The following is a 27,293-nucleotide window of genomic DNA, read 5'->3' as shown; positions in this document are numbered from 1 at the left end:
GGGGGAGAGAATCAGAAGGGTAACGCTCGTGGGTTGGGATAAGAACAGTTTAATAATTAAAATTAAAAGAAACAACAACAGAAATGCAACGTAAAGGAGAACAACGAGAGGCACAAAGCCCCAGGGGAGGGGGAAGGGAGGGGAGAAGGGGAACGAACCACCAAAACAAACCACACACGACGCAGCCGCTCACCACCCGACGCCGCGCCGCTCCCGAGCCGCAACTGCCCCCCGTTAATATACTGGTCATGGTGTCACATGGTATGGAATGAACATGCCACTGGCCAGTCGGGGTCAGCCTCCCCCACCATGGCCCCGCCCCTCCCAGCCCCCCCGCCACGCGGCACAGCGCGGGAAGCTGGAAAGGTCGCCGACCCCCACAGTGAGGAGAATTAACCCCTTTCTCAGCCAAAACCAGCACATTCTCCACCCCTTATTCCATACCATTTACACCATGCCCGTGTCCCATACGATGCAATACAACCGTACCAACCACCACCCCTCCCCTTCCCGTCCTTTAACATAATACACAGACATCATTCCCTTAGTTCATGGACCTTCCCTGTAAAATGTCCATTAAAACGTCCATTGAGTTCACCCAGTCCATGACTCTGGGCTCCATGCGCCATATCAGTCTTTCAGGGTAAGAGAGGTGGTGAGTGTGGCGTTGGGTTGCTGCATGTCGAGTCAGTCATCGTTCCATCACTGCTGCACGGCTTGTTTCAGAGTTTATCTTCCATGGGTTGGGAGGCTCGTACTCTGATATCATTGATACAACACAGAGCTGACACACAATATTATATAGCAGTTTGCATTGTGCCGTTCAGTTCATTGACTGTTTTCGCCCAAAATCAAATCTCCTTGAGGCACACATCTGATTTCTCCATCCTCCCGCATCACCCACCAAGTGCACCCAAGTCCTTGAGCAAAAGCAATCCCACAGATGGGTTTGCCTTTGCCGGAGGCAGGAAGAACCCAGACTGTTCTGCCCAGCATACTTTTTGCGTGCGCTACAGGGACTCTGTCCCCTTCCACAGTATGTAGGATTTCTGACTGGGCAGGGCCAGCTCGATTGGCAGGTCCCCTCGTGTTGACTAACCAGGTGGCTTTTGCTAAATGTGTATCCCAGTGCTTGAATGTCCCACCCCCCATTGCTCTCAGTGTAGTTTTTAACAGTCCATTGTACCGTTCAATTTTCCCAGAGGCTGGTGCGTGATAGGGGATGTGATACACCCACTCAATGCTGTGCTCTTTGGCCCAGGTGTCTAAGAGCTTATTTCGGAAGTGAGTCCCATTGTCTGACTCAATTCTCTCTGGGGTGCCGTGTCGCCACAGGACTTGTTTTTTGAGACCCAGGATAGTGTTCCGGGCAGTGGCGTGGGGGACAGGATATGTTTCCAGCCAGCCAGTCCTTGTTTCTACCAGTGTAAGCACATGGCGCTTGCCTTGGCGGGTCTGTGGGAGTGTGCTATAGTCAATCTGCCAGGCCTCCCCATACTTATATTTCAGCCATCGTGCCCCATACCACAGAGGCTTTACCCGCTTTGCTGGCTTGATTGCAGCGCGTGTTTCACATTCGTGGATAACCTGCGCAGTAGCATCCATGGTCAAGTCCCCCCTTCGATCACGAGCCCACTTGTATGTTGCATCTCTCCCTTGATGGCCTGAGGTGTCATGGGCCCACCAAGCTGGAATTAATTCACTCTTATGCTGCCAGTCCAGACCCACCCGAGCCACCTCAGTCTTAGCAGCCTGATCTGCCTGCTGGTTGTTCCGATGTTCATCAGTGGCCCGACTCTCAGGGACGTGAGCATCCACATGACGTACTTTCACAACCAGGTTCTCTACCCGGGCAGCAATATCTTGCCACAGTGCGGCAGCCCCGGTGGGTTTGTGCCTCTGCGCTGCCAGTTGCTCTGCTTCCACTGCTGTAACCCCCCGCACAGGGCACTTGCCACCATCCGTGAGTCAGTATAGAGATAGAGCACTGGCCACTTTTCCCGTTCAGCGATGTCTACGGCCAGCTGGACAGCCTTTAGCTCTGCAAACTGGCTCGATTCACCTTCCCCTTCAGCAGTTTCTGCTACTTGTTGTGTAGGAGTCCACAGAGCAGCCTTCCATCTCCAATGCTTTCCCACAAGGCGACAGGACCCATCAGTGAACAGGGCATACTGCTTTTCATCTTCTGACAGTTTGTTATAGAGTGGGGCTTCTTCAGCACGTGTCACCTCCTCCTCTGGTGATAATCCAAAATCTTTGCCTTCTGGCCAATCCATAATCACTTCCAAGATTCCTCTGCGACCGGGGTTTCCTACTCGAGCCCACTGGGTGATCAGTGCAACCCATTTACTCCACGTAGCATCAGTTGCATGGTGTGTAGAGGGGACGTTTCCTTTGAACATCCAGCCCAGCACTGGCAGTCGGGGTGCCAGGAGCAACTGTGCCTCAGTACCAACCGCTTCTGAAGCAGCTCAAACCCCTTCATGTGCTGCCAATATCTCTTTTTCAGTTGGAGTATAGCGGGCTTCGGACCCTCTGTATCCCCGACTCCAAAACCCTAGGGGTCGACCTCAGGTCTCCCCACGTGGTCTCTGCCAGAGGCTCCAGGTCGGGCCATTCTCCCCGGCTGCAGTGTAGAGCACATTTTTTACATCTTGTCCTGCCCGGACTGGCCCAAGAGCTACTGCATGAACTATTTCTCGTTTAATCTGTTCAAAGGCTTGTCGTTGCTCAGGGCCCCATTTGAAATCATTCTTTTTCCGGGTCACTTGATAGAGAGGGCTTACGATCAAACTGTAATTTGGAATATGCATTCTCCAAAGACCCACAACGCCCAAGAAAGCTTGTGTTTCCTTTTTGCTAGTTGGTGGAGACATGTCTGCTATTTTGTTGGATCACATCCATTGGGATCTGACAATGTCCATCTTGCCATTTGATTCCTAAGAACTGGATCTCTTGTTCGGGTCCCTTCACCTTACTTTGTTTTATGGCAAAACCAGCTTTCAGAAGGATTTGGACTATTGTCTTCCCTTTCTCAAAAACTACTTCCGCTGTGTTGCCCCACACGATGATGTCATCAATGTATTGAAGGTGTTCTGGAGCTTCTCCCTGTTGCAGTACAGTCTGAATCAGTCCATGGCAAATGGTAGGGCTGTGTTTCCACCCCTGGGGCAGTCGATTCCAGGTGTACTGGACACCCCTCCATGTGAAAGCAAACTGTGGCCTGCACTCTGCTGCCAGAGGGATTGAGAAGAATGCATTAGCAATATCAGTTGTGGCATACCACTTGGCTGCCTTTGACTCCAGTTCATACTGAAGTTCTAGCATGTCTGGCACAGCAGCACTCAACGGTGGAGTGACTTCATTCAGGCCACGATAGTCTACTGTTAGCCTCCACTCTCCATTAGACTTCTGCACTGGCCATATGGGACTGTTAAAGGGTGAGTGGGTCTTAGTGATGACTCCTTGGCTCCTCAGTTGGTGAATGAGTTCATGGATGGGGATCAGAGAGTCTCTGTTGGTGCGATATTGCCGCCGGTGCACTGTTGTGGTGGCGATTGGCACCTGTTGTTGTTTGACCTTCAGCAACCCCACAACAGAAGGGTCCTTCGAGAGGCCAGGCAAGGTAGACAGCTGTTTGATTTCCTCCGTCTCCAAGGCAGCTACCCCAAAAGCCCACCTGTACCCTTTTGGGTCCTTGAAATACCCTCTCCTGAGATAGTCTACGCCAAGGATGCACGGAGCCTCTGGGCCAGTCGTGATGGGGTGCTTTTGCCACTCATTCCCAGTTAGGCTCGCTTCGGCCTCCAATACAGTTAGCTCTTGGGATCCCCCTGTGGCTCCAGCAACGCTGATGGGTTCTGCCCCTATGTAGTTTGATGGCATTAAGGTGCACTGTGCGCCGGTGGCCACTAAGCTTTATACTTCTGTGGGGCTGTGCTGCCAGACCATTGGATCCACCCAGTCCAGTAAGCCCAGTTGTCCCTTTCCTCCACCTGGCTGGAGGCAGGGCCCCTCTAGTCCTGATCATGGCAGTCAGAACTCACTTCCTGTAAATGTGAATCAGGAGTTCCTCTATTACACTTAGAAATAAAATCAGCGCTTTTACTCCTCTGTCTGGGGACTTGCTCACTGGAAATTGGAGCAGCAGCTTTCCTGGAAGAGCCTCCCTGAGTGACTGTTCTTCCTTGCAGTTCACGCACTCGTGCGTGTAGGGTCGAGGTAGGCTTGCCATCCCACCTCATCATGTCCTCTCCATGGTCACGCAGGTAGAACCATAGGGTGGCCCGTGGTGTGTAGCCCGTCCTTTGAGCCAAAGGACGCTTACTCCTAACACCTGAGACACTACTCTGTCGAGGTGGGGAGTAGGACGTATCTCCTTTGAGTTGCTGGACCTCCTGGGACAGCTTCTTCACAGCGGAGATGAGGGAGGAAGAGGCACATGCTTTGTAATTGCGGAGTCTGTCAATCACATCCCCACCGTTGGTGCCTTGTCCGTCTTTCCAGGCCAGTACCGCCAATGAGTTTACGTGGGACAATGCTGCGCTCCGTACAAACTTCCGCCGTGTGGGTTGTGTGCACTGGGCTTGATCTGGATCTTTGGGTGACTGTTGATCGTCCAGGTCACCATAAATCTCCTCGGGCACAGCTAGTTCCCTCAGGTACTGGCTACCTTCCTGCATGATAGTACATTTTCCTGAGCGATATATAACATCTTCCTTGAAAGGGTACCTTTCTTTCACACTGGACAGGAATCGCCTCCAGAGGCTGAGGGCTTGTGCCCCTTTTCCAATTGCTTTGTCAATACCCCATTCCCCAGAAAGGGGTCCCAGTTGTTTGGCTTCCTTCCCCTCTAATTCCAGGCTGCTGGCCTCGTTATCCCAGCATCAGAGCAGCCAGGTGACAATGTGCTCACCTAGGCGACGGCCCAAATCTTTTTGAATATCTCGCAGCTCACTCCAGGACCGGGATCGGGTTGTGTCCGTTTTGTTTATGAGCTCTTCCTCTTCCTCCCCTCATGATGACCCTGCTCTTCCATCATCTCTTTCTAAACGAGTTGGCTTTCGCTTCCAAGGTTTCTTCTGGTGTATAGGGGCAACTGATAGGACAAGAGGAAATGGCCTTAAGCTGCGCCAGGGGAAGTTTAGGTTGGACATTAGAAAAGACTTCTTTGCCAAAAGGGTTGTCAAACATTGGACAGGCTGCCCAGGGAAGTGGTTGAGTCTCCATCCCTGGAGGTATTTAAAAGAAGGGTAGAGGTGGTGCTTGAGGACATGGTTAGTGGTGGACTTGGCAGTGGTAGGTTAGCGGCTGGACTCGATGATCTTAAGGGCCTTTTCCAACCTTAACGATTCTGTGATGCTATGATACCGGCACGGGCTGGTTCTCTGGTTCAGCTGCAGTGCCTGTCGTGGGGGTTTGAGTAGCCGCAGTGGTTGTCCTGGAGGGTTGAGTGGCTGCAGTGCTTGTTGCTGGGGTTGGTATAGCCGCAGTGCCTGTCGTTTTGTCTTCAGATGCAGAGGCCTTCTCTTCCCCTTGCGGGCACTGAACAGTGTTGAGCAGGGCTCGGTAGGCGCGGGCCAAGCCCCGGCACGCTTTAGGGATTTGTTTTTCTCTGGAGTTGCTGGGATTAGCACGTACTTTCCCCAAATACTCTACGAGTTTTTCAGGACTGTGCACTTGTTCAGGGGTGAAGTTCCAAAACACTGGAGGTGCCCTCTACCCCAGGCATTTGCCCATACTATGCCACATACCCCTGCCACTCATCACTATCGAGCCTTGGGGCAGATCTCTGGGTGATGTTCTTAAACTGCTTGCTAACCTTAGACAAAAGTGAAATGGTATTCCTGAGAAATACCAGTGAAGTATATGAAGTACCCAAGGATGTTCAACATACCGAGAAGTTGTTGTAAGGGAGGAGGAGACATCATAGAAGAAGGTAGCAAAGGTGCCATCCTGTGTTTCCTTCGTAGGAAACCTCTCAGAGGAAGAGGTATAATTGCTAATTGTCTCCATGAGGTGGTACCCGAAGTACAGTAAGGGCTTGCATAGAAAACCCACATACCTGGTAAAGCTGAACGCCAGTGTTTGAATAACAGATCTCCTATGCAGAACATCACTAATCACTGCAGGGCACAGCAAGCTACACAACCCAACAGCAGTCTTTAACATATCCTGCAGAAATAAGAGCACAGTGAGGATCGGACGATATTCTCAACTAATACTGAGAACAGATGAGTCAATGCTGTGACCATCAGCTGTTGTTATCTGAAGCCCTTCGAGCCCCACGTTGGGCACCAAAAGAGACTGTGGTGGTTTAGCCCCAGCCAGCAACTCAGCCCCACACAGCTGCTCGCTCACTCCACCACCAGCAGGGTGGGGGAGAGAATCAGGAGGGTAAAAGTGAGAAAGCTCGTGGGTTGCGATAAGAACAGTTTAATAATTAAAATAAAACAATAATAATAGCAACAACAATAATAATATAACGAAAAGGAAAATAACGAGAGATTGATAGGCGACAGCCAGGGCGGGGACGGTGCGGGGGGGGAGGCGGCTGGGCGGGGAAGGGGGAATAAACCACCAAAACAAAGAACAAGTGCCGTAGCTGTTTGCCACCCGCCGACGCGGCAGCGCTAGCTCTTGGTTGTATCCGAGCTCAGCTGTGGAGACCATCTATAGTCGCTGCAGTTATAAGAGAAGGTGAGGGAGGCACCCTGCCCACTGAAATGTGAAAGATAATTTGGGATAATGCAACTAAATTTGAGAAAGAATTCCAGTGCTGGTGGTATCCAGTTAGCACTATTCTCACACTAAACCCAAAACCACAGCACTGTACCAGCTACAGTGAAGAAAACTAACTCTGTCCCAGCCAAAACCAGGACAGTATCCACCCCTTGTTCCGTACCACTTACGTCACGCTCAGGTCCCACTCTACCCAGGAAAACCTCGTGAACCATCTCCCCCACCTCCCATCCGTTGATCTAATACACCGATGTAATTCCCTTAGTCTACAGACCACCAGCATAAAAATGTCCCTGAAATGTTCACAAATGTCTGCAAACTGTCCACTGAGTTCTTGTAGTCCGTGACTTTGGGCTTCATCTATCGTAACAGCCTTTCGGGGCAGGAGAGGTGCTGTGTGTGGTGTTGGATTGTTGCATGCTGAAGTCAGTCTGTGTTCCACCACCGCTGCACTTTGCTTGGTTTCATCAAAGTTCATTCTCTGTGGATTGGAAGATTTCTACTGTGATACGATTGATCTGGCGTATAGCCACCACAGAAGAGGTGACATACACTATCATATAGCAGTTAGCGTCTTGCCATTCAGTTCGTTGCCTGTTTTCACCCAAAATCAAATCCCCTTGGGGTATACCTCATCACCCTGTCGTGGTTTAGCCGGCAGCTCAGCCCCACACAGTCGCTCGCTCACTTCCCCACCAGTAGATGGGGGAGAGAATCAGAAGGGTAACGCTCGTGGGTTGGGATAAGAACAGTTTAATAATTAAAATTACAAGAAACAACAACAGAAATGCAACGTAAAGGAGAACAACGAGAGGCGCAAAGCCCCAGGGGAGGGGGAAGGGAGGGGAGAAGGGGAACGAACCACCGAAACAAACCACACACGACGCAGCCGCTCACCACCCGACGCCGCGCCGCTCCCGAGCCGCAACTGCCCCCCGTTAATATACTGGTCATGGTGTCACATGGTATGGAATGAACATGCCACTGGCCAGTCGGGGTCAGCCTCCCCCACCATGGCCCCGCCCCTCCCAGCCCCCCCGCCACGCAGCACAGCGCGGGAAGCTGGAAAGGTCGCCGACCCCCACAGTGAGGAGAATTAACCCCTTTCTCAGCCAAAACCAGCACATTCTCCACCCCTTATTCCATACCATTTACACCATGCCCGTGTCCCATACGATGCAATACAACCGTACCAACCACCACCCCTCCCCTTCCCGTCCTTTAACATAATACACAGACATCATTCCCTTAGTTCATGGACCTTCCCTGTAAAATGTCCATTAAAACGTCTATTGAGTTCACCCAGTCCATGGCTCTGGGCTCCATGCGCCGTATCAGTCTTTCAGGGTGAGAGAGGTGGTGAGTGTGGCGTTGGGTTGCTGCATGCCGAGTCAGTCATCGTTCCATCACTGCTGCACGGCTTGTTTCAGAGTTTATCTTCCATGGGTTGGGAGGCTCGTACTCTGATATCATTGATACAACACAGAGCTGACACACAATATTATATAGCAGTTTGCATTGTGCCGTTCAGTTCATTGACTGTTTTCGCCCAAAATCAAATCTCCTTGAGGCACACATCTGATTTCTCCATCCTCCCGCATCGCCCACCAAGTGCACCCAAGTCCTCGAGCAAAAGCAATCCCACAAATGGGTTTGCCTTTGCCGGAGGCAGGAAGAACCCAGACTGTTTTGCCCAGCATACTTTTTGCGTGCACTACAGGGACTCTGTCCCCTTCCACAGTATGTAGGATTTCTGACTGGGCAGGGCCAGCTCGATTGGCAGGTCCCCTCGTGTTGACTAACCAGGTGGCTTTTGCTAAACGTGTATCCCAGTGCTTGAATGTCCCACCCCCCGTTGCTCTCAGTGTAGTTTTTAACAGTCCATTGTACCGTTCAATTTTCCCAGAGGCTGGTGCGTGATAGGGGATGTGATACACCTACTCAATGCCGTGCTCTTTGGCCCAGGTGTCTAAGAGGTTATTTCGGAAGTGAGTCCCATTGTCTGACTCAATTCTCTCTGGGGTGCCGTGTTGCCACAGGACTTGTTTTTTGAGACCCAGGATAGTGTTCCGGGCAGTGGCGTGGGGGACAGGATATGTTTCCAGCCAGCCAGTCGTTGTTTCTACCAGTGTAAGCACATGGCGCTTGCCTTGGCGGGTCTGTGGGAGTGTGCTATAGTCAATCTGCCAGGCCTCCCCATACTTATATTTCAGCCATCGTGCCCCATACCACAGAGGCTTTACCCACTTTGCTGGCTTGATTGCAGCGCGTGTTTCACATTCGTGGATAACCTGCGCAATAGCATCCATGGTCAAGTCCCCCCTTCGATCACGAGCCCACTTGTATGTTGCATCTCTCCCTTGATGGCCTGAGGTGTCATGGGCCCACCAAGCTGGAATTAATTCACTCTTATGCTGCCAGTCCAGACCCACCCGAGCCACCTCAGTCTTAGCAGCCTGATCTGCCTGCTGGTTGTTCCGATGTTCATCAGTGGCCCGACTCTTGGGGACGTGAGCATCCACATGACGTACTTTCACAACCAGGTTCTCTACCCGGGCAGCAATATCTTGCCACAGTGCGGCAGCCCCAGTGGGTTTGTGCCTCTGCGCTGCCAGTTGCTCTGCTTCCACTGCTGTAACCCCCCGCACAGGGCACTTGCCACCATCCGTGAGTCAGTATGGAGATAGAGCACTGGCCACTTTTCCCGTTCAGCGATGTCTACGGCCAGCTGGACAGCCTTTAGCTCTGCAAACTGGCTCGATTCACCTTCCCCTTCAGCAGTTTCTGCTACTTGTTGTGTAGGAGTCCACAGAGCAGCCTTCCATCTCCAATGCTTTCCCACAAGGCGACAGGACCCATCAGTGAACAGGGCATACTGCTTTTCATCTTCTGACAGTTTGTTATAGAGTGGGGCTTCTTCAGCACGTGTCACCTCCTCCTCTGGTGATAATCCAAAATCTTTGCCTTCTGGCCAATCCATAATCACTTCCAAGATTCCTCTGCGACCGGGGTTTCCTACTCGAGCCCACTGGGTGATCAGTGCAACCCATTTACTCCACGTAGCATCAGTTGCATGGTGTGTAGAGGGGACGTTTCCTTTGAACATCCAGCCCAGCACTGGCAGTCGGGGTGCCAGGAGCAACTGTGCCTCAGTACCAACCGCTTCTGAAGCAGCTCAAACCCCTTCATGTGCTGCCAATATCTCTTTTTCAGTTGGAGTATAGCGGGCTTCGGACCCTCTGTATCCCCGACTCCAAAACCCTAGGGGTCGACCTCAGGTCTCCCCACGTGGTCTCTGCCAGAGGCTCCAGGTCGGGCCATTCTCCCCGGCTGCAGTGTAGAGCACATTTTTTACATCTTGTCCTGCCCGGACTGGCCCAAGAGCTACTGCATGAACTATTTCTCGTTTAATCTGTTCAAAGGCTTGTCGTTGCTCAGGGCCCCATTTGAAATCATTCTTTTTCCGGGTCACTTGATAGAGAGGGCTTACGATCAAACTGTAATTTGGAATATGCATTCTCCAAAGACCCACAACGCCCAAGAAAGCTTGTGTTTCCTTTTTGCTAGTTGGTGGAGACATGTCTGCTATTTTGTTGGATCACATCCATTGGGATCTGACAATGTCCATCTTGCCATTTGATTCCTAAGAACTGGATCTCTTGTTCGGGTCCCTTCACCTTACTTTGTTTTATGGCAAAACCAGCTTTCAGAAGGATTTGGACTATTGTCTTCCCTTTCTCAAAAACTACTTCCGCTGTGTTGCCCCACACGATGATGTCATCAATGTATTGAAGGTGTTCTGGAGCTTCTCCCTGTTGCAGTACAGTCTGAATCAGTCCATGGCAAATGGTAGGGCTGTGTTTCCACCCCTGGGGCAGTCGATTCCAGGTGTACTGGACACCCCTCCATGTGAAAGCAAACTGTGGCCTGCACTCTGCTGCCAGAGGGATTGAGAAGAATGCATTAGCAATATCAGTTGTGGCATACCACTTGGCTGCCTTTGACTCCAGTTCATACTGAAGTTCTAGCATGTCTGGCACAGCAGCACTCAACGGTGGAGTGACTTCATTCAGGCCACGATAGTCTACTGTTAGCCTCCACTCTCCATTAGACTTCCGCACTGGCCATATGGGACTGTTACAGGGTGAGTGGGTCTTAGTGATGACTCCTTGGCTCCTCAGTTGGTGAATGAGTTCATGGATGGGGATCAGAGAGTCTCTGTTGGTGCGATATTGCCGCCGGTGCACTGTTGTGGTGGCGATTGGCACCTGTTGTTGTTTGACCTTCAGCAACCCCACAACAGAAGGGTCCTTCGAGAGGCCAGGCAAGGTAGACAGCTGTTTGATTTCCTCCGTCTCCAAGGCAGCTACACCAAAAGCCCACCTGTACCCTTTTGGGTCCTTGAAATACCCTCTCCTGAGATAGTCTACGCCAAGGATGCACGGAGCCTCTGGGCCAGTCGTGATGGGGTGCTTTTGCCACTCATTCCCAGTTAGGCTCGCTTCGGCCTCCAATACAGTTAGCTCTTGGGATCCCCCTGTGGCTCCAGCAACGCTGATGGGTTCTGCCCCTATGTAGTTTGATGGCATTAAGGTGCACTGTGCGCTGGTGGCCACTAAGCTTTATACTTCTGTGGGGCTGTGCTGCCAGACCATTGGATCCACCCAGTCCAGTAAGCCCAGTTGTCCCTTTCCTCCACCTGGCTGGAGGCAGGGCCCCTCTAGTCCTGATCATGGCAGTCAGAACTCACTTCCTGTAAATGTGAATCAGGAGTTCCTCTATTACACTTAGAAATAAAATCAGCGCTTTTACTCCTCTGTCTGGGGACTTGCTCACTGGAAATTGGAGCAGCAGCTTTCCTGGAAGAGCCTCCCTGAGTGACTGTTCTTCCTTGCAGTTCACGCACTCGTGCGTGTAGGGTCGAGGTAGGCTTGCCATCCCACCTCATCGTGTCCTCTCCATGGTCACGCAGGTAGAACCATAGGGTGGCCCGTGGTGTGTAGCCCGTCCTTTGAGCCAAAGGACGCTTACTCCTAACACCTGAGACACTACTCTGTCGAGGTGGGGAGTAGGACGTATCTCCTTTGAGTTGCTGGACCTCCTGGGACAGCTTCTTCACAGCGGAGATGAGGGAGGAAGAGGCACATGCTTTGTAATTGCGGAGTCTGTCAATCACATCCCCACCGTTGGTGCCTTGTCCGTCTTTCCAGGCCAGTACCGCCAATGAGTTTACGTGGGACAATGCTGCGCTCCGTACAAACTTCCGCCGTGTGGGTTGTGTGCACTGGGCTTGATCTGGATCTTTGGGTGACTGTTGATCGTCCAGGTCACCATAAATCTCCTCGGGCACAGCTAGTTCCCTCAGGTACTGGCTACCTTCCTGCATGATAGTACATTTTCCTGAGCGATATATAACATCTTCCTTGAAAGGGTACCTTTCTTTCACACTGGACAGGAGTCGCCTCCAGAGGCTGAGGGCTTGTGCCCCTTTTCCAATTGCTTTGTCAATACCCCATTCCCCAGAAAGGGGTCCCAGTTGTTTGGCTTCCTTCCCCTCTAATTCCAGGCTGCTGGCCTCGTTATCCCAGCATCAGAGCAGCCAGGTGACAATGTGCTCACCTAGGCGACGGCCCAAATCTTTTTGAATATCTCGCAGCTCACTCCAGGACCGGGATCGGGTTGTGTCCGTTTTGTTTATGAGCTCTTCCTCTTCCTCCCCTCATGATGACCCTGCTCTTCCATCATCTCTTTCTAAACGAGTTGGCTTTCGCTTCCAAGGTTTCTTCTGGTGTATAGGGGCAACTGATAGGACAAGAGGAAATGGCCTTAAGCTGCGCCAGGGGAAGTTTAGGTTGGACATTAGAAAAGACTTCTTTGCCAAAAGGGTTGTCAAACATTGGACAGGCTGCCCAGGGAAGTGGTTGAGTCTCCATCCCTGGAGGTATTTAAAAGAAGGGTAGAGGTGGTGCTTGAGGACATGGTTAGTGGTGGACTTGGCAGTGGTAGGTTAGCGGCTGGACTCGATGATCTTAAGGGCCTTTTCCAACCTTAACGATTCTGTGATGCTATGATACCGGCACGGGCTGGTTCTCTGGTTCAGCTGCAGTGCCTGTCGTGGGGGTTTGAGTAGCCGCAGTGGTTGTCCTGGAGGGTTGAGTGGCTGCAGTGCTTGTTGCTGGGGTTGGTATAGCCGCAGTGCCTGTCGTTTTGTCTTCAGATGCAGAGGCCTTCTCTTCCCCTTGCGGGCACTGAACAGTGTTGAGCAGGGCTCGGTAGGCGCGGGCCAAGCCCCGGCACGCTTTAGGGATTTGTTTTTCTCTGGAGTTGCTGGGATTAGCACGTACTTTCCCCAAATACTCTACGAGTTTTTCAGGACTGTGCACTTGTTCAGGGGTGAAGTTCCAAAACACTGGAGGTGCCCTCTGCCCCAGGCATTTGCCCATACTATGCCACATACCCCTGCCACTCATCACTATCGAGCCTTGGGGCAGATCTCTGGGTGATGTTCTTAAACTGCTTGCTAACCTTAGACAAAAGTGAAATGGTATTCCTGAGAAATACCAGTGAAGTATATGAAGTACCCAAGGATGTTCAACATACCGAGAAGTTGTTGTAAGGGAGGAGGAGACATCATAGAAGAAGGTAGCAAAGGTGCCATCCTGTGTTTCCTTCGTAGGAAACCTCTCAGAGGAAGAGGTATAATTGCTAATTGTCTCCATGAGGTGGTACCCGAAGTACAGTAAGGGCTTGCATAGAAAACCCACATACCTGGTAAAGCTGAACGCCAGTGTTTGAATAACAGATCTCCTATGCAGAACATCACTAATCACTGCAGGGCACAGCAAGCTACACAACCCAACAGCAGTCTTTAACATATCCTGCAGAAATAAGAGCACAGTGAGGATCGGACGATATTCTCAACTAATACTGAGAACAGATGAGTCAATGCTGTGACCATCAGCTGTTGTTATCTGAAGCCCTTCGAGCCCCACGTTGGGCACCAAAAGAGACTGTGGTGGTTTAGCCCCAGCCAGCAACTCAGCCCCACACAGCTGCTCGCTCACTCCACCACCAGCAGGGTGGGGGAGAGAATCAGGAGGGTAAAAGTGAGAAAGCTCGTGGGTTGCGATAAGAACAGTTTAATAATTAAAATAAAACAATAATAATAGCAACAACAATAATAATATAACGAAAAGGAAAATAACGAGAGATTGATAGGCGACAGCCAGGGCGGGGACGGTGCGGGGGGGGAGGCGGCTGGGCGGGGAAGGGGGAATAAACCACCAAAACAAAGAACAAGTGCCGTAGCTGTTTGCCACCCGCCGACGCGGCAGCGCTAGCTCTTGGTTGTATCCGAGCTCAGCTGTGGAGACCATCTATAGTCGCTGCAGTTATAAGAGAAGGTGAGGGAGGCACCCTGCCCACTGAAATGTGAAAGATAATTTGGGATAATGCAACTAAATTTGAGAAAGAATTCCAGTGCTGGTGGTATCCAGTTAGCACTATTCTCACACTAAACCCAAAACCACAGCACTGTACCAGCTACAGTGAAGAAAACTAACTCTGTCCCAGCCAAAACCAGGACAGTATCCACCCCTTGTTCCGTACCGCTTACGTCACGCTCAGGTCCCACTCTACCCAGGAAAACCTCGTGAACCATCTCCCCCACCTCCCATCCGTTGATCTAATACACCGATGTAATTCCCTTAGTCTACAGACCACCAGCATAAAAATGTCCCTGAAATGTTCACAAATGTCTGCAAACTGTCCACTGAGTTCTTGTAGTCCGTGACTTTGGGCTTCATCTATCGTAACAGCCTTTCGGGGCAGGAGAGGTGCTGTGTGTGGTGTTGGATTGTTGCATGCTGAAGTCAGTCTGTGTTCCACCACCGCTGCACTTTGCTTGGTTTCATCAAAGTTCATTCTCTGTGGATTGGAAGATTTCTACTGTGATACGATTGATCTGGCGTATAGCCACCACAGAAGAGGTGACATACACTATCATATAGCAGTTAGCATCTTGCCATTCAGTTCGTTGCCTGTTTTCACCCAAAATCAAATCCCCTTGGGGTATACCTCATCACCCTGTCGTGGTTTAGCCGGCAGCTCAGCCCCACACAGTCGCTCGCTCACTTCCCCACCAGTAGATGGGGGAGAGAATCAGAAGGGTAACGCTCGTGGGTTGGGATAAGAACAGTTTAATAATTAAAATTAAAAGAAACAACAACAGAAATGCAACGTAAAGGAGAACAACGAGAGGCACAAAGCCCCAGGGGAGGGGGAAGGGAGGGGAGAAGGGGAACGAACCACCGAAACAAACCACACACGACGCAGCCGCTCACCACCCGACGCCGCGCCGCTCCCGAGCCGCAACTGCCCCCCGTTAATATACTGGTCATGGTGTCACATGGTATGGAATGAACATGCCACTGGCCAGTCGGGGTCAGCCGCCCCCACCATGGCCCCGCCCCTCCCAGCCCCCCCCGCCACGCGGCACAGCGCGGGAAGCTGGAAAGGTCGCCGACCCCCACAGTGAGGAGAATTAACCCCTTTCTCAGCCAAAACCAGCACATTCTCCACCCCTTATTCCATACCATTTACACCATGCCCGTGTCCCATACGATGCAATACAACCGTACCAACCACCACCCCTCCCCTTCCCGTCCTTTAACATAATACACAGACATCATTCCCTTAGTTCATGGACCTTCCCTGTAAAATGTCCATTAAAACGTCCATTGAGTTCACCCAGTCCATGACTCTGGGCTCCATGCACCGTATCAGTCTTTCAGGGTGAGAGAGGTGGTGAGTGTGGCGTTGGGTTGCTGCATGCCGAGTCAGTCATCGTTCCATCACTGCTGCATGGCTTGTTTCAGAGTTTATCTTCCATGGGTTGGGAGGCTCGTACTCTGATATCATTGATACAACACAGAGCTGACACACAATATTATATAGCAGTTTGCATTGTGCCGTTCAGTTCATTGACTGTTTTCGCCCAAAATCAAATCTCCTTGAGGCACACATCTGATTTCTCCATCCTCCCGCATCACCCACCAAGTGCACCCAAGTCCTCGAGCAAAAGCAATCCCACAGATGGGTTTGCCTTTGCCGGAGGCAGGAAGAACCCAGACTGTTTTGCCCAGCATACTTTTTGCGTGCGCTACAGGGACTCTGTCCCCTTCCACAGTATGTAGGATTTCTGACTGGGCAGGGCCAGCTCGATTGGCAGGTCCCCTCGTGTTGACTAACCAGGTGGCTTTTGCTAAACGTGTATCCCAGTGCTTGAATGTCCCACCCCCCGTTGCTCTCAGTGTAGTTTTTAACAGTCCATTGTACCGTTCAATTTTCCCAGAGGCTGGTGCGTGATAGGGGATGTGATACACCCACTCAATGCCGTGCTCTTTGGCCCAGGTGTCTAAGAGGTTATTTTGGAAGTGAGTCCCATTGTCTGACTCAATTCTCTCTGGGGTGCCGTGTCGCCACAGGACTTGTTTTTTGAGACCCAGGATAGTGTTCCGGGCAGTGGCGTGGGGGACAGGATATGTTTCCAGCCAGCCAGTCGTTGTTTCTACCACTGTAAGCACATGGCGCTTGCCTTGGCGGGTCTGTGGGAGTGTGCTATAGTCAATCTGCCAGGCCTCCCCATACTTATACTTCAGCCATCGTGCCCCATACCACAGAGGCTTTACCCGCTTTGCTGGCTTGATTGCAGCGCGTGTTTCACATTCGTGGATAACCTGCGCAGTAGCATCCATGGTCAAGTCCCCCCTTCGATCACGAGCCCACTTGTATGTTGCATCTCTCCCTTGATGGCCTGAGGTGTCATGGGCCCACCAAGCTGGAATTAATTCACTCTTATGCTGCCAGTCCAGACCCACCCGAGCCACCTCAGTCTTAGCAGCCTGATCTGCCTGCTGGTTGTTCCGATGTTCATCAGTGGCCCGACTCTCGGGGACGTGAGCATCCACATGACGTACTTTCACAACCAGGTTCTCTACCCGGGCAGCAATATCTTGCCACAGTGCGGCAGCCCCGGTGGGCTTGTGCCTCTGCGCTGCCAGTTGCTCTGCTTCCACTGCTGTAACCCCCCGCACAGGGCACTTGCCACCATCCGTGAGTCAGTATGGAGATAGAGCACTGGCTACTTTTCCCGTTCAGCGATGTCTACGGCCAGCTGGACAGCCTTTAGCTCTGCAAACTGGCTCGATTCACCTTCCCCTTCAGCAGTTTCTGCTACTTGTTGTGTAGGACTCCATACAGCAGCCTTCCATCTCCAATGCTTTCCCACAAGGCGACAGGACCCATCAGTGAACAGGGCATACTGCTTTTCATCTTCTGACAGTTTGTTATAGAGTGGGGCTTCTTCAGCACGTGTCACCTCCTCCTCTGGTGATAATCCAAAATCTTTGCCTTCTGGCCAATCCATAATCACTTCCAAGATTCCTCTGCGACCGGGGTTTCCTACTCGAGCCCACTGGGTGATCAGTGCAACCCATTTACTCCACGTAGCATCAGTTGCATGGTGTGTAGAGGGGACGTTTCCTTTGAACATCCAGCCCAGCACTGGCAGTCGGGGTGCCAGGAGCAACTGTGCCTCAGTACCAACCGCTTCTGAAGCAGCTCAAACCCCTTCATGTGCTGCCAATATCTCTTTTTCAGTTGGAGTATAGCGGGCTTCGGACCCTCTGTATCCCCGACTCCAAAACCCTAGGGGTCGACCTCAGGTCTCCCCACGTGCTCTCTGCCAGAGGCTCCAGGTCAGGCCATTCTCCCCGGCTGCAGTGTAGAGCACATTTTTTACATCTTGTCCTGCCCGGACTGGCCCAAGAGCTACTGCATGAACTATTTCTCATTTAATCTGTTCAAAGGCTTGTACAGCGAAGAAAACTAACTTTATCCCAGCCAAAACCAGGTCAGCATCCACCCCTTTTTCCGTACCATTTACATCACGCTCAGGTCCCACTCAACCAAAGAAAACCTCATCAACCACCACCTCCCTTCCCACCCTTTGATATCATGTCATACACAGATATATAATTTCCTTAGTCTATGGACCACCCCTGTAAAAAGTCTTTAAAATATCCACTGAGTTCATTCAGCCCGTGACTTTGCGCTCCGTCCACCCGTTGTGGTGGCCACTCAGAGCAGGAGACGTGGTGTGTTGCATTGAGTTACTGGGCACCAACGACAGCTGAGGCTGGGTCAATGCTGCACTTGCACTGCTTCTTGTAAGGCTTGTCCTCCACTAGTCAGGTTGTTCCTGCTTTAGTAATTCCCATAACATGCAATTGAAATCCCAGGTGTGGCCTAATCTCTGGAGGTGACTTAGGAATTAGACTTACGTTTTTAGAAAAGGTACAGCATGGAAGAAGCGTTCAGGGCAGAGTGCAGCTGACAGGTGAGAAATCCATTCCGTGGAAGTTCCCTAAGGCTCGTAACCTTAGATGTCAGCAGTGCCAGATGAACTTGTGTACTGAATCTAAGTGGATTTGTCCGGAGGGTGGAGCGGTGTGGAGACACCGTGGCCAGGCTCTGGGACCATGGAGCCAGTACACGGCACACTTGGCCAGACCCTGTAATAAATGGGAACTCGAGGTACCATGGAGCTGGTACACGGCGCATTTGCTACCCTGAGCCAACAGCCTGTCATGCTTTTGACAAAGTGCTGTCCTTTCTATCATTAGAATACCAAAACACACCTCCACCCAAAAAGCTACCTGCCTCTAAGGTGCAACCACCCCTCACTGGACAAAGCAAGGACATTTTACACCAGTCATAATAAAGGTGTGGAATTACTGAAGTTGAAAAACAGTATAAAATAGGTTAAGAGAAAAAGGATGTTAGGAAAGATACCATCACGTAGCACTCTGACTTCTGGGACCAGGCGATGGGCTGAGCCTCTCTTCCCCCACATTAGGACGCCTTTGGATAAGATTTGAGCACTTGGCTATACCAAGTGTTTCCCTGGGAAAACTTAGAAACCTCTCTATAGCTTCACTTCAAATCTCCAGTGCATTAGAGTCGCTTCATATTTGCTTAACGCACTTGTAGCCTAGCAGCGTTACTCATTTTCCTAGTGTTTGTGTGTGTCTTGTAACCAGCAGTTCTGTCACCGGTAATCCCAAGAGCCTGTGTAACTGTTGCTTTAATAAATTGTACTACAGATTATTCCAGCCGCGATCGTTCTCACTGAACGCGACCGGCCTGGGCAGCTGCCAAATGAGTCACTGACCACAAATACTCTGATGAGTGGTTACATCTACAATCCTTAGAAAATAAACCGTTGACCAAGTCTGAGACTAAGGCTGGACTTAGCTGCACCTAGACTCCTGTCTGAGAAGGAGTTTAGCAAGCAAGGGGGTCCTGTCTGAACCTCGTGACTCAACGGTAGGGTCTCTCCCTGGCCACTCCTCAGACTCCTACCATTAACGCAACAGAGAATTGGCACAGTCGGCAGGATTACCGTGGGTAAATTGCTGCAGAAACACAAATGTGCCCCTTCCCAGGCTGGGAAGGAGTGGGCTCAAAAATGTTGGAGGGATGAAGAGAAAGTCGCGGAACGCATTGAGCAGTGTCAGGCTGCGCAAAGGCTGGGAGCAAACAGTAAGAGCGTAATTTGTGTGGTGCTAGGAGCCCGTTGGTCTTGCGCTCAGCAAGAAGCGAAGGAATCCCCCGCCCCCCAACAAATTTCAAATGCAGAATAGGCAGCTTTAAAATCAGAAAATGAAGTATTAACATCATCATTGGCCTTGGAGAGGGAGACAGGCAAAAAACTAGGGACCCGAGCTGATGAACTTGTGAGTGAAAATAATCACCTTTTGAGGAAAAATAATTATCTTAAACAACAGCAGAAAAGGTTGAATGGGCTGATAGGTAAAGTGCTACCTTCCTCCCCAGTTAAGCAGCCTCGCAGATTAATGCCCTGTACAGACCCTGAGACCTGGGACGGGGATATTGGGCTAGATAGCGACGATGAGGTTGCAGAAACCCCTGATCCCGAACCAGAACCAGTTCCTTTAAGACCTTTGATTAAACCGAGACCGCTGTCGGTGTCGATGACGGAACCCGCATCACCGTGCGAACAATGCCACGGTCACCAGCGGAGTTACTGAAAGTACAGGAGAAGTTCTCGAGGCGGCCAGGAGAATCAAAAGTCGAGTATGTGTGGCGAGTTTCTCTTCAAGGGGGAGGCCAAATTACGTTAAGCGAGGAAGAAGCTGGAATCTACTGGGGGCCAGGAGTATTCTTAACCTCCAGCCGGAAGGTGGTAGCTATTCCTTAACTGCACGGGTTGCATACTGGGCAGGTGGTGTAGACCCTCAGGAGAGAGAAGAACCGCTGGAGATTGACGGTACTGGCTTCTCCGATCTGGCTGCGTCAGTACAGGAAGCAGCCTGCATCCAGGCAATGTACGAAAGAGGCAAGTTAGGGAAATCCCTGATGCTAGCTCCTGTTGACCCGGCACGATTAACCCCTCTTATGTGCGGTCTTCCTGATAAACTTAGAAACCTCTCTATAGCTTCACTTTAAATCTCCAGTGCATTAGAGTCGCTTCATATTTGCTTAACGCACTTGTAGCCTAGCAGCGTTACTCATTTTCCTAGTGTTTGTGTGTGTCTTGTAACCAGCAGTTCTGTCACCGGTAATCCCAAGAGCCTGTGTAACTGTTGCTTTAATAAATTGTACTACAGATTATTCCAGCCGCGATCGTTCTCACTGAACGCGACCGGCCTGGGCAGCTGCCAAATGAGTCACTGAGCACAAATACTCTGATGAGTGGTTACATCTACAATCCTTAGAAAATAAACCGTTGACCAAGTCTGAGACTAAGGCTGGACTTAGCTGCACCTAGACTCCTGTCTGAGAAGGAGTTTAGCAAGCAAGGGGGTCCTGTCTGAACCTCGTGACTCAACGGTAGGGTCTCTCCCTGGCCACTCCTCAGACTCCTACCATTAACGCAACAGAGAATTGGCACAGTCGGCAGGATTACCGTGGGTAAATTGCTGCAGAAACACAAATGTGCCCCTTCCCAGGCTGGGAAGGAGTGGGCTCAAAAATGTTGGAGGGATGAAGAGAAAGTCGCGGAACGCATTGAGCAGTGTCAGGCTGCGCAAAGGCTGGGAGCAAACAGTAAGAGCGTAATTTGTGTGGTGCTAGGAGCCCGTTGGTCTTGCGCTCAGCAAGAAGCGAAGGAATCCCCCGCCCCCCAACAAATTTCAAATGCAGAATAGGCAGCTTTAAAATCAGAAAATGAAGTATTAACATCATCATTGGCCTTGGAGAGGGAGACAGGCAAAAAACTAGGGACCCGAGCTGATGAACTTGTGAGTGAAAATAATCACCTTTTGAGGAAAAATAATTATCTTAAACAACAGCAGAAAAGGTTGAATGGGCTGATAGGTAAAGTGCTACCTTCCTCCCCAGTTAAGCAGCCTCGCAGATTAATGCCCTGTACAGACCCTGAGACCTGGGACGGGGATATTGGGCTAGATAGCGACGATGAGGTTGCAGAAACCCCTGATCCCGAACCAGAACCAGTTCCTTTAAGACCTTTGATTAAACCGAGACCGCTGTCGGTGTCGATGACGGAACCCGCATCACCGTGCGAACAATGCCACGGTCACCAGCGGAGTTACTGAAAGTACAGGAGAAGTTCTCGAGGCGGCCAGGAGAATCAAAAGTCGAGTATGTGTGGCGAGTTTCTCTTCAAGGGGGAGGCCAAATTACGTTAAGCGAGGAAGAAGCTGGAATCTGCTGGGGGCCCGGAGTATTCTTAACCTCCAGCCGGAAGGTGGTAGCTATTCCTTAACTGCACGGGTTGCATACTGGGCAGGTGGTGTAGACCCTCAGGAGAGAGAAGAACCGCTGGAGATTGACGGTACTGGCTTCTCCGATCTGGCTGCGTCAGTACAGGAAGCAGCCTGCATCCAGGCAATGTACGAAAGAGGCAAGTTAGGGAAATCCCTGATGCTAGCTCCTGTCGACCCGGCACGATTAACCCCTCTTATGTGCGGTCTTCCTGATAGTCTCAAACTATTGGCAGCAAACACCCAAGATCGCATATGACCTGGCCAGCGCAGGGTTAGATTCACTGGAATTGATGGTGTGGAAAAGGAGTGCGCTATGGGGAAGGCTTCACTCTGGCTGCCAGGAGAGCAAAGACGCACCAAGGCGAGATACTAGTTGGTGCAGCACTGACTGACGTTCTGGGATTTAACATACTGCATGGACGGGTGTGGAAGCCCCCAGGCGGGCAGTGTGGATGGAGCTTTGCAGGAAATGAAATAGGGTCAGACTTAGTGAGACTGAGTTTCCTAGAAACACCTGTACCCTTACCCACCTCTCGTACCACTGATGATTGCAATACGCGTTACCAGCAGCAGCAAATACAGGGGCTGGCGGGGTGGTAACAGAATTGGCGGGGAGAGGCATCATCAAAAGGACTGATTCACCTTATAACTCACCAGTGTGGCCAGTAAAGAAGCCAACTGGGCGATGGCTTTTCACAGTGGATTACCGACAGTTGAATGCTAAAACTGCACCTTTAACTGCCGCAGCTCCAAACGTTGCTGAGATTGTGACGCTGACACAGGGAGCTGCCCAGCCTTGGAGACAGCTGCCCCAAAATGAAAACCTCTTGTGTATCTGCTAATACCATTGCCCCGAAGGTTCCTACTGAGCCGAGAGGATATCCTACGGGATTTTACACTGGGAAACAAGGCAATAATAACCCTGTCGGTTGTACACTCAGCCGAGCGTGCTTCCTTTCTTTTTATATTTACAGGAATCACCGCTGGTTATGGCATAACCTGTCTGGGAAGGGCTCCACCAGGACCAGTTTCCTTCTAACCAAAATTAGTACATTCCTTCTGGTCCTGAGACACGGTCTTTGGAACCGTGCACTTCTCACCAAATTTTGTCCCTGCAGGCCACACCAGGAGAAGAAATACAGGTGGGGTGTTGAACAGGCAATGACTGTACCCACGGCAAACCCTCTGAAATTTGCATTCTGTCTCTGGGGCAAATGTGGTGTAAGAATTATTATTTGACTTTATGATTACTGAGCGTAATGTGTGGAATCCGGGTGTGACGGGGCGGCCATGGGTTGAAGCACACGTGCTTTTCTTTAGCTTGGGCTTTCGATTCAGAATTGGCCATATCCACACGCCCGACCTCCTGCTGAATTGTCTCCTCACCTCAGTAACATTGGTCCCGATGTAATTAAAAGCATAGGGCAACAGCGAGTACTCTTTAATCCGTCATACTCCCTCAGACGGGTGGAATTAGCAACGCAGACTGACTTCTCTGCAGTTAAACCTACCCGTTCACCATTCCTGGGTACATCTTACGCAGGATGGTCAGCATGGTTGCACGGACGGACCCTCGCCTCTCAAAAATGACCAGAGAGAGACGTGCCTGGTGCCTTAGGGACGGGACTGGGAGTGCCCTTTACAATCTTCTCTTCCAGCTCTGGGAAACAACCAATGGCGTTTATCGGATCTGTTGCCTCAGTGGGGAAAGGTAAATGAGAAAGACCACCAGCTGATTACAGATGCACTTGGTGCTGCCCAAAATAATTCTTCTCTAGCTCTTGGTTGTATCCAGGCTCAACTGTGGAGACCATCTGTAGTCGCTGCAGTTATAAGAGAAGGTGAGGGAGGCACCCTGCCCACTGACATGTGAAAGATAATTGGGATAATGCAACTAAATTTGAGAAAGAATTCCAGTGCTGGTGGTATCCAGTTAATTTTACCTAGAACCCTACTGATGGCAATGTCACAGGTTTGGTTTTGATAATATGTAATGTTTTGGTATATACCATATACCCAATCATTGTGCTGTGGTTGAACCACAATGGGGCCGTACTCTATCCATGGGAACATTGAGCATGGGCCCAATGAAGAGAAGACAAATGGGAAACCCTTGATGTTACCGCGTGTGTTGTGCGGTAGCAACAAGGATTTATTTGTGAGAGCAACACCATCAAAGCCCAAGACGTTTGTCTCGGCGCTGAACAGGATGTTTGTCATTTTGAAACACAACCTGATGAAACCTCTAAAACTGTACTTGAGTATAATGGGGAAGGATGCGCTTGTAACAGAACCCTTTGTGATTCTATACTTGTAGACAGCACCATTGTAGATACTCATAAGGATTCTAGGGGGGTTTTTTTGTAACTTTACTAACATACTGGGGTGTGACTTAATTATTCAGCTCCTGTCACGTCCTACTAATTGCTACAATCTCTCTCCATGTCATATCAAGACGTGTTGCCTACCCCCATTGGAATGAATCTCACATTGGTGAGAAAACTCTTGCAACACGATGATCCAAACCAGTTGCTGCAAAGAATTTTGAACAACGGAAAAGGAACTCTAATTACTGTCCATCCCGATGCAGAGGAGATACACCGTGTCTTAGAAAGAGTGAAGAAGGATGAAGAACATGACTGGTGGGACACTTTATTTGGATGGTCACTGACAGCAACAGGAATCTTCAACAAGATGCTTCACCCTGTCGAGGTTTTACTGATGCTTACCGTATCGTGTTGTATTTTAACAATTGCCTTGTATGTTAAACTTTGGATTATGAGGAAACATTTGTCTCACCAAATGTCACAACAAGATATATATGTCCTTGATAATCCTCATCACAATAGTGCATGTGATACACCCAATGCCTTTCAAATCTTGTGAAGCTTGAGTGACTACAGTCACGGGGTGGATTATGTGGAATAATCTCTGGAGGTGACTTAGGAATTAGACATGTTTTTAGAAAAGGTACAGCATGGAAGAAGCGTTCAGGGCAGAGTGCAGCTGACAGGTGAGAAATCCATTCCGTGGAAGTTCCCTAAGGCTCGTAACCTTAGATGTCGGCAGTGCCAGATGAACTTGTGTACTGACTCTTAAGTGGATTTGTCCGGAGGGTGGAGCGGTGTGGAGACACCGTGGCCAGGCTCTGGGACCATGGAGCCGGTACACGGCACACTTGGCCAGGCTCTGGGACCATGGAGCTGGTACACGGCACACTTGGCCAGACCCTGTGATAAATGGGAACTCGAGGTACCATGGAGCTGGTACACGGCGCATTTGCTACCCTGAGCCAACAGTCTGTCATGCTTTTGACAAAGTGCTGACCTTTTTATCATTAGAATACCAAAACACACCTCCACCCAAAAAGCTACCTGCCTCTAAGGTGCAACCACCCCTCACTGGACAAAGCAAGGACATTTTACACCAGTCATAATAAAGGTGTGGAGTCACTCAAGCTCCACCTGAAAGATGAAAAACAGTATAAAATAGGTTAAGAGAAAAGGGGTGTTAGGGAAGATACCATCACGTAGCACTCTGACTTCTGGGACCAGGCGATGGGCTGAGCCTCTCTTCCCCCACATTAGGACGCCTTTGGATAAGATTTGAGCACTTGGCTATACCAAGTGTTTCCCTGGGAAAACTTAGAAACCTCTCTATAGCTTCGCTTCAAATCTCCAGTGCATTAGAGTCGCTTCATATTTGCTTAACGCACTTGTAGCCTAGCAGCGTTACTCATTTTCCTAGTGTTTGTGTGTGTCTTGTAACCAGCAGTTCTGTCACCGGTAATCCCAAGAGCCTGTGTAACTGTTGCTTTAATAAATTGTACTACAGATTATTCCAGCCGCGATCGTTCTCACTGAACGCGACCGGCCTGGGCAGCTGCCAAATGAGTCACTGAGCACAGATACTCTGATGAGTGGTTACATCTACAATCCTTAGAAAATAAACCGTTGACCAAGTCTGAGACTAAGGCTGGACTTAGCTGCACCTAGACTCCTGTCTGAGAAGGAGTTTAGCAAGCAAGGGGGTCCTGTCTGAACCTCGTGACTCAACGGTAGGGTCTCTCCCTGGCCACTCCTCAGACTCCTACCATTAACGCAACAGAGAATTGGCACAGTCGGCAGGATTACCGTGGGTAAATTGCTGCAGAAACACAAATGTGCCCCTTCCCAGGCTGGGAAGGAGTGGGCTCAAAAATGTTGGAGGGATGAAGAGAAAGTCGCGGAACGCATTGAGCAGTGTCAGGCTGCGCAAAGGCTGGGAGCAAACAGTAAGAGCGTAATTTGTGTGGTGCTAGGAGCCCGTTGGTCTTGCGCTCAGCAAGAAGCGAAGGAATCCCCCGCCCCCCAACAAATTTCAAATGCAGAATAGGCAGCTTTAAAATCAGAAAATGAAGTATTAACATCATCATTGGCCTTGGAGAGGGAGACAGGCAAAAAACTAGGGACCCGAGCTGATGAACTTGTGAGTGAAAATAATCACCTTTTGAGGAAAAATAATTATCTTAAACAACAGCAGAAAAGGTTGAATGGGCTGATAGGTAAAGTGCTACCTTCCTCCCCAGTTAAGCAGCCTCGCAGATTAATGCCCTGTACAGACCCTGAGACCTGGGACGGGGATATTGGGCTAGATAGCGACGATGAGGTTGCAGAAACCCCTGATCCCGAACCAGAACCAGTTCCTTTAAGACCTTTGATTAAACCGAGACCGCTGTCGGTGTCGATGACGGAACCCGCATCACCGTGCGAACAATGCCACGGTCACCAGCGGAGTTACTGAAAGTACAGGAGAAGTTCTCGAGGCGGCCAGGAGAATCAAAAGTCGAGTATGTGTGGCGAGTTTCTCTTCAAGGGGGAGGCCAAATTACGTTAAGCGAGGAAGAAGCTGGAATCTACTGGGGGCCCGGAGTATTCTTAACCTCCAGCCGGAAGGTGGTAGCTATTCCTTAACTGCACGGGTTGCATACTGGGCAGGTGGTGTAGACCCTCAGGAGAGAGAAGAACCGCTGGAGATTGACGGTACTGGCTTCTCCGATCTGGCTGCGTCAGTACAGGAAGCAGCCTGCATCCAGGCAATGTACGAAAGAGGCAAGTTAGGGAAATCCCTGATGCTAGCTCCTGTCGACCCGGCACGATTAACCCCTCTTATGTGCGGTCTTCCTGATAGTCTCAAACTATTGGCAGCAAACACCCAAGATCGCATATGACCTGGCCAGCGCAGGGTTAGATTCACTGGAATTGATGGTGTGGAAAAGGAGTGCGCTATGGGGAAGGCTTCACTCTGGCTGCCAGGAGAGCAAAGACGCACCAAGGCGAGATACTAGTTGGTGCAGCACTGACTGACGTTCTGGGATTTAACATACTGCATGGACGGGTGTGGAAGCCCCCAGGCGGGCAGTGTGGATGGAGCTTTGCAGGAAATGAAATAGGGTCAGACTTAGTGAGACTGAGTTTCCTAGAAACACCTGTACCCTTACCCACCTCTCGTACCACTGATGATTGCAATACGCGTTACCAGCAGCAGCAAATACAGGGGCTGGCGGGGTGGTAACAGAATTGGCGGGGAGAGGCATCATCAAAAGGACTGATTCACCTTATAACTCACCAGTGTGGCCAGTAAAGAAGCCAACTGGGCGATGGCTTTTCACAGTGGATTACCGACAGTTGAATGCTAAAACTGCACCTTTAACTGCCGCAGCTCCAAACGTTGCTGAGATTGTGACGCTGACACAGGGAGCTG

General features: G+C 50.6%; 1 long non-coding RNA gene across 2 annotated transcripts in view; it reads left to right on the top strand.

Annotated features, from left to right (window-relative positions):
* The window catches only part of LOC142050444 (uncharacterized), an 89,475-nt gene extending 64,079 nt beyond the window's left edge, over positions 1–25,396 (top strand). For both annotated transcript variants that reach the window (XR_012658038.1, XR_012658037.1), the window contains exon 2: positions 22,526–25,396. This is a non-coding gene — a long non-coding RNA (uncharacterized LOC142050444). The remainder of the gene's footprint in view (positions 1–22,525) is intronic.
* Positions 25,397–27,293: the final 1,897 nt, after the last annotated feature.

The sequence above is a fragment of the Phalacrocorax aristotelis genome, chromosome Z (assembly GCF_949628215.1).
Source record: "Phalacrocorax aristotelis chromosome Z, bGulAri2.1, whole genome shotgun sequence".
NCBI lineage: Eukaryota > Metazoa > Chordata > Aves > Suliformes > Phalacrocoracidae > Phalacrocorax > Phalacrocorax aristotelis.
The sequence above is the reverse complement of the archived record's forward strand: the minus strand, read 5'-3'. Positions and strand labels throughout refer to the sequence as shown.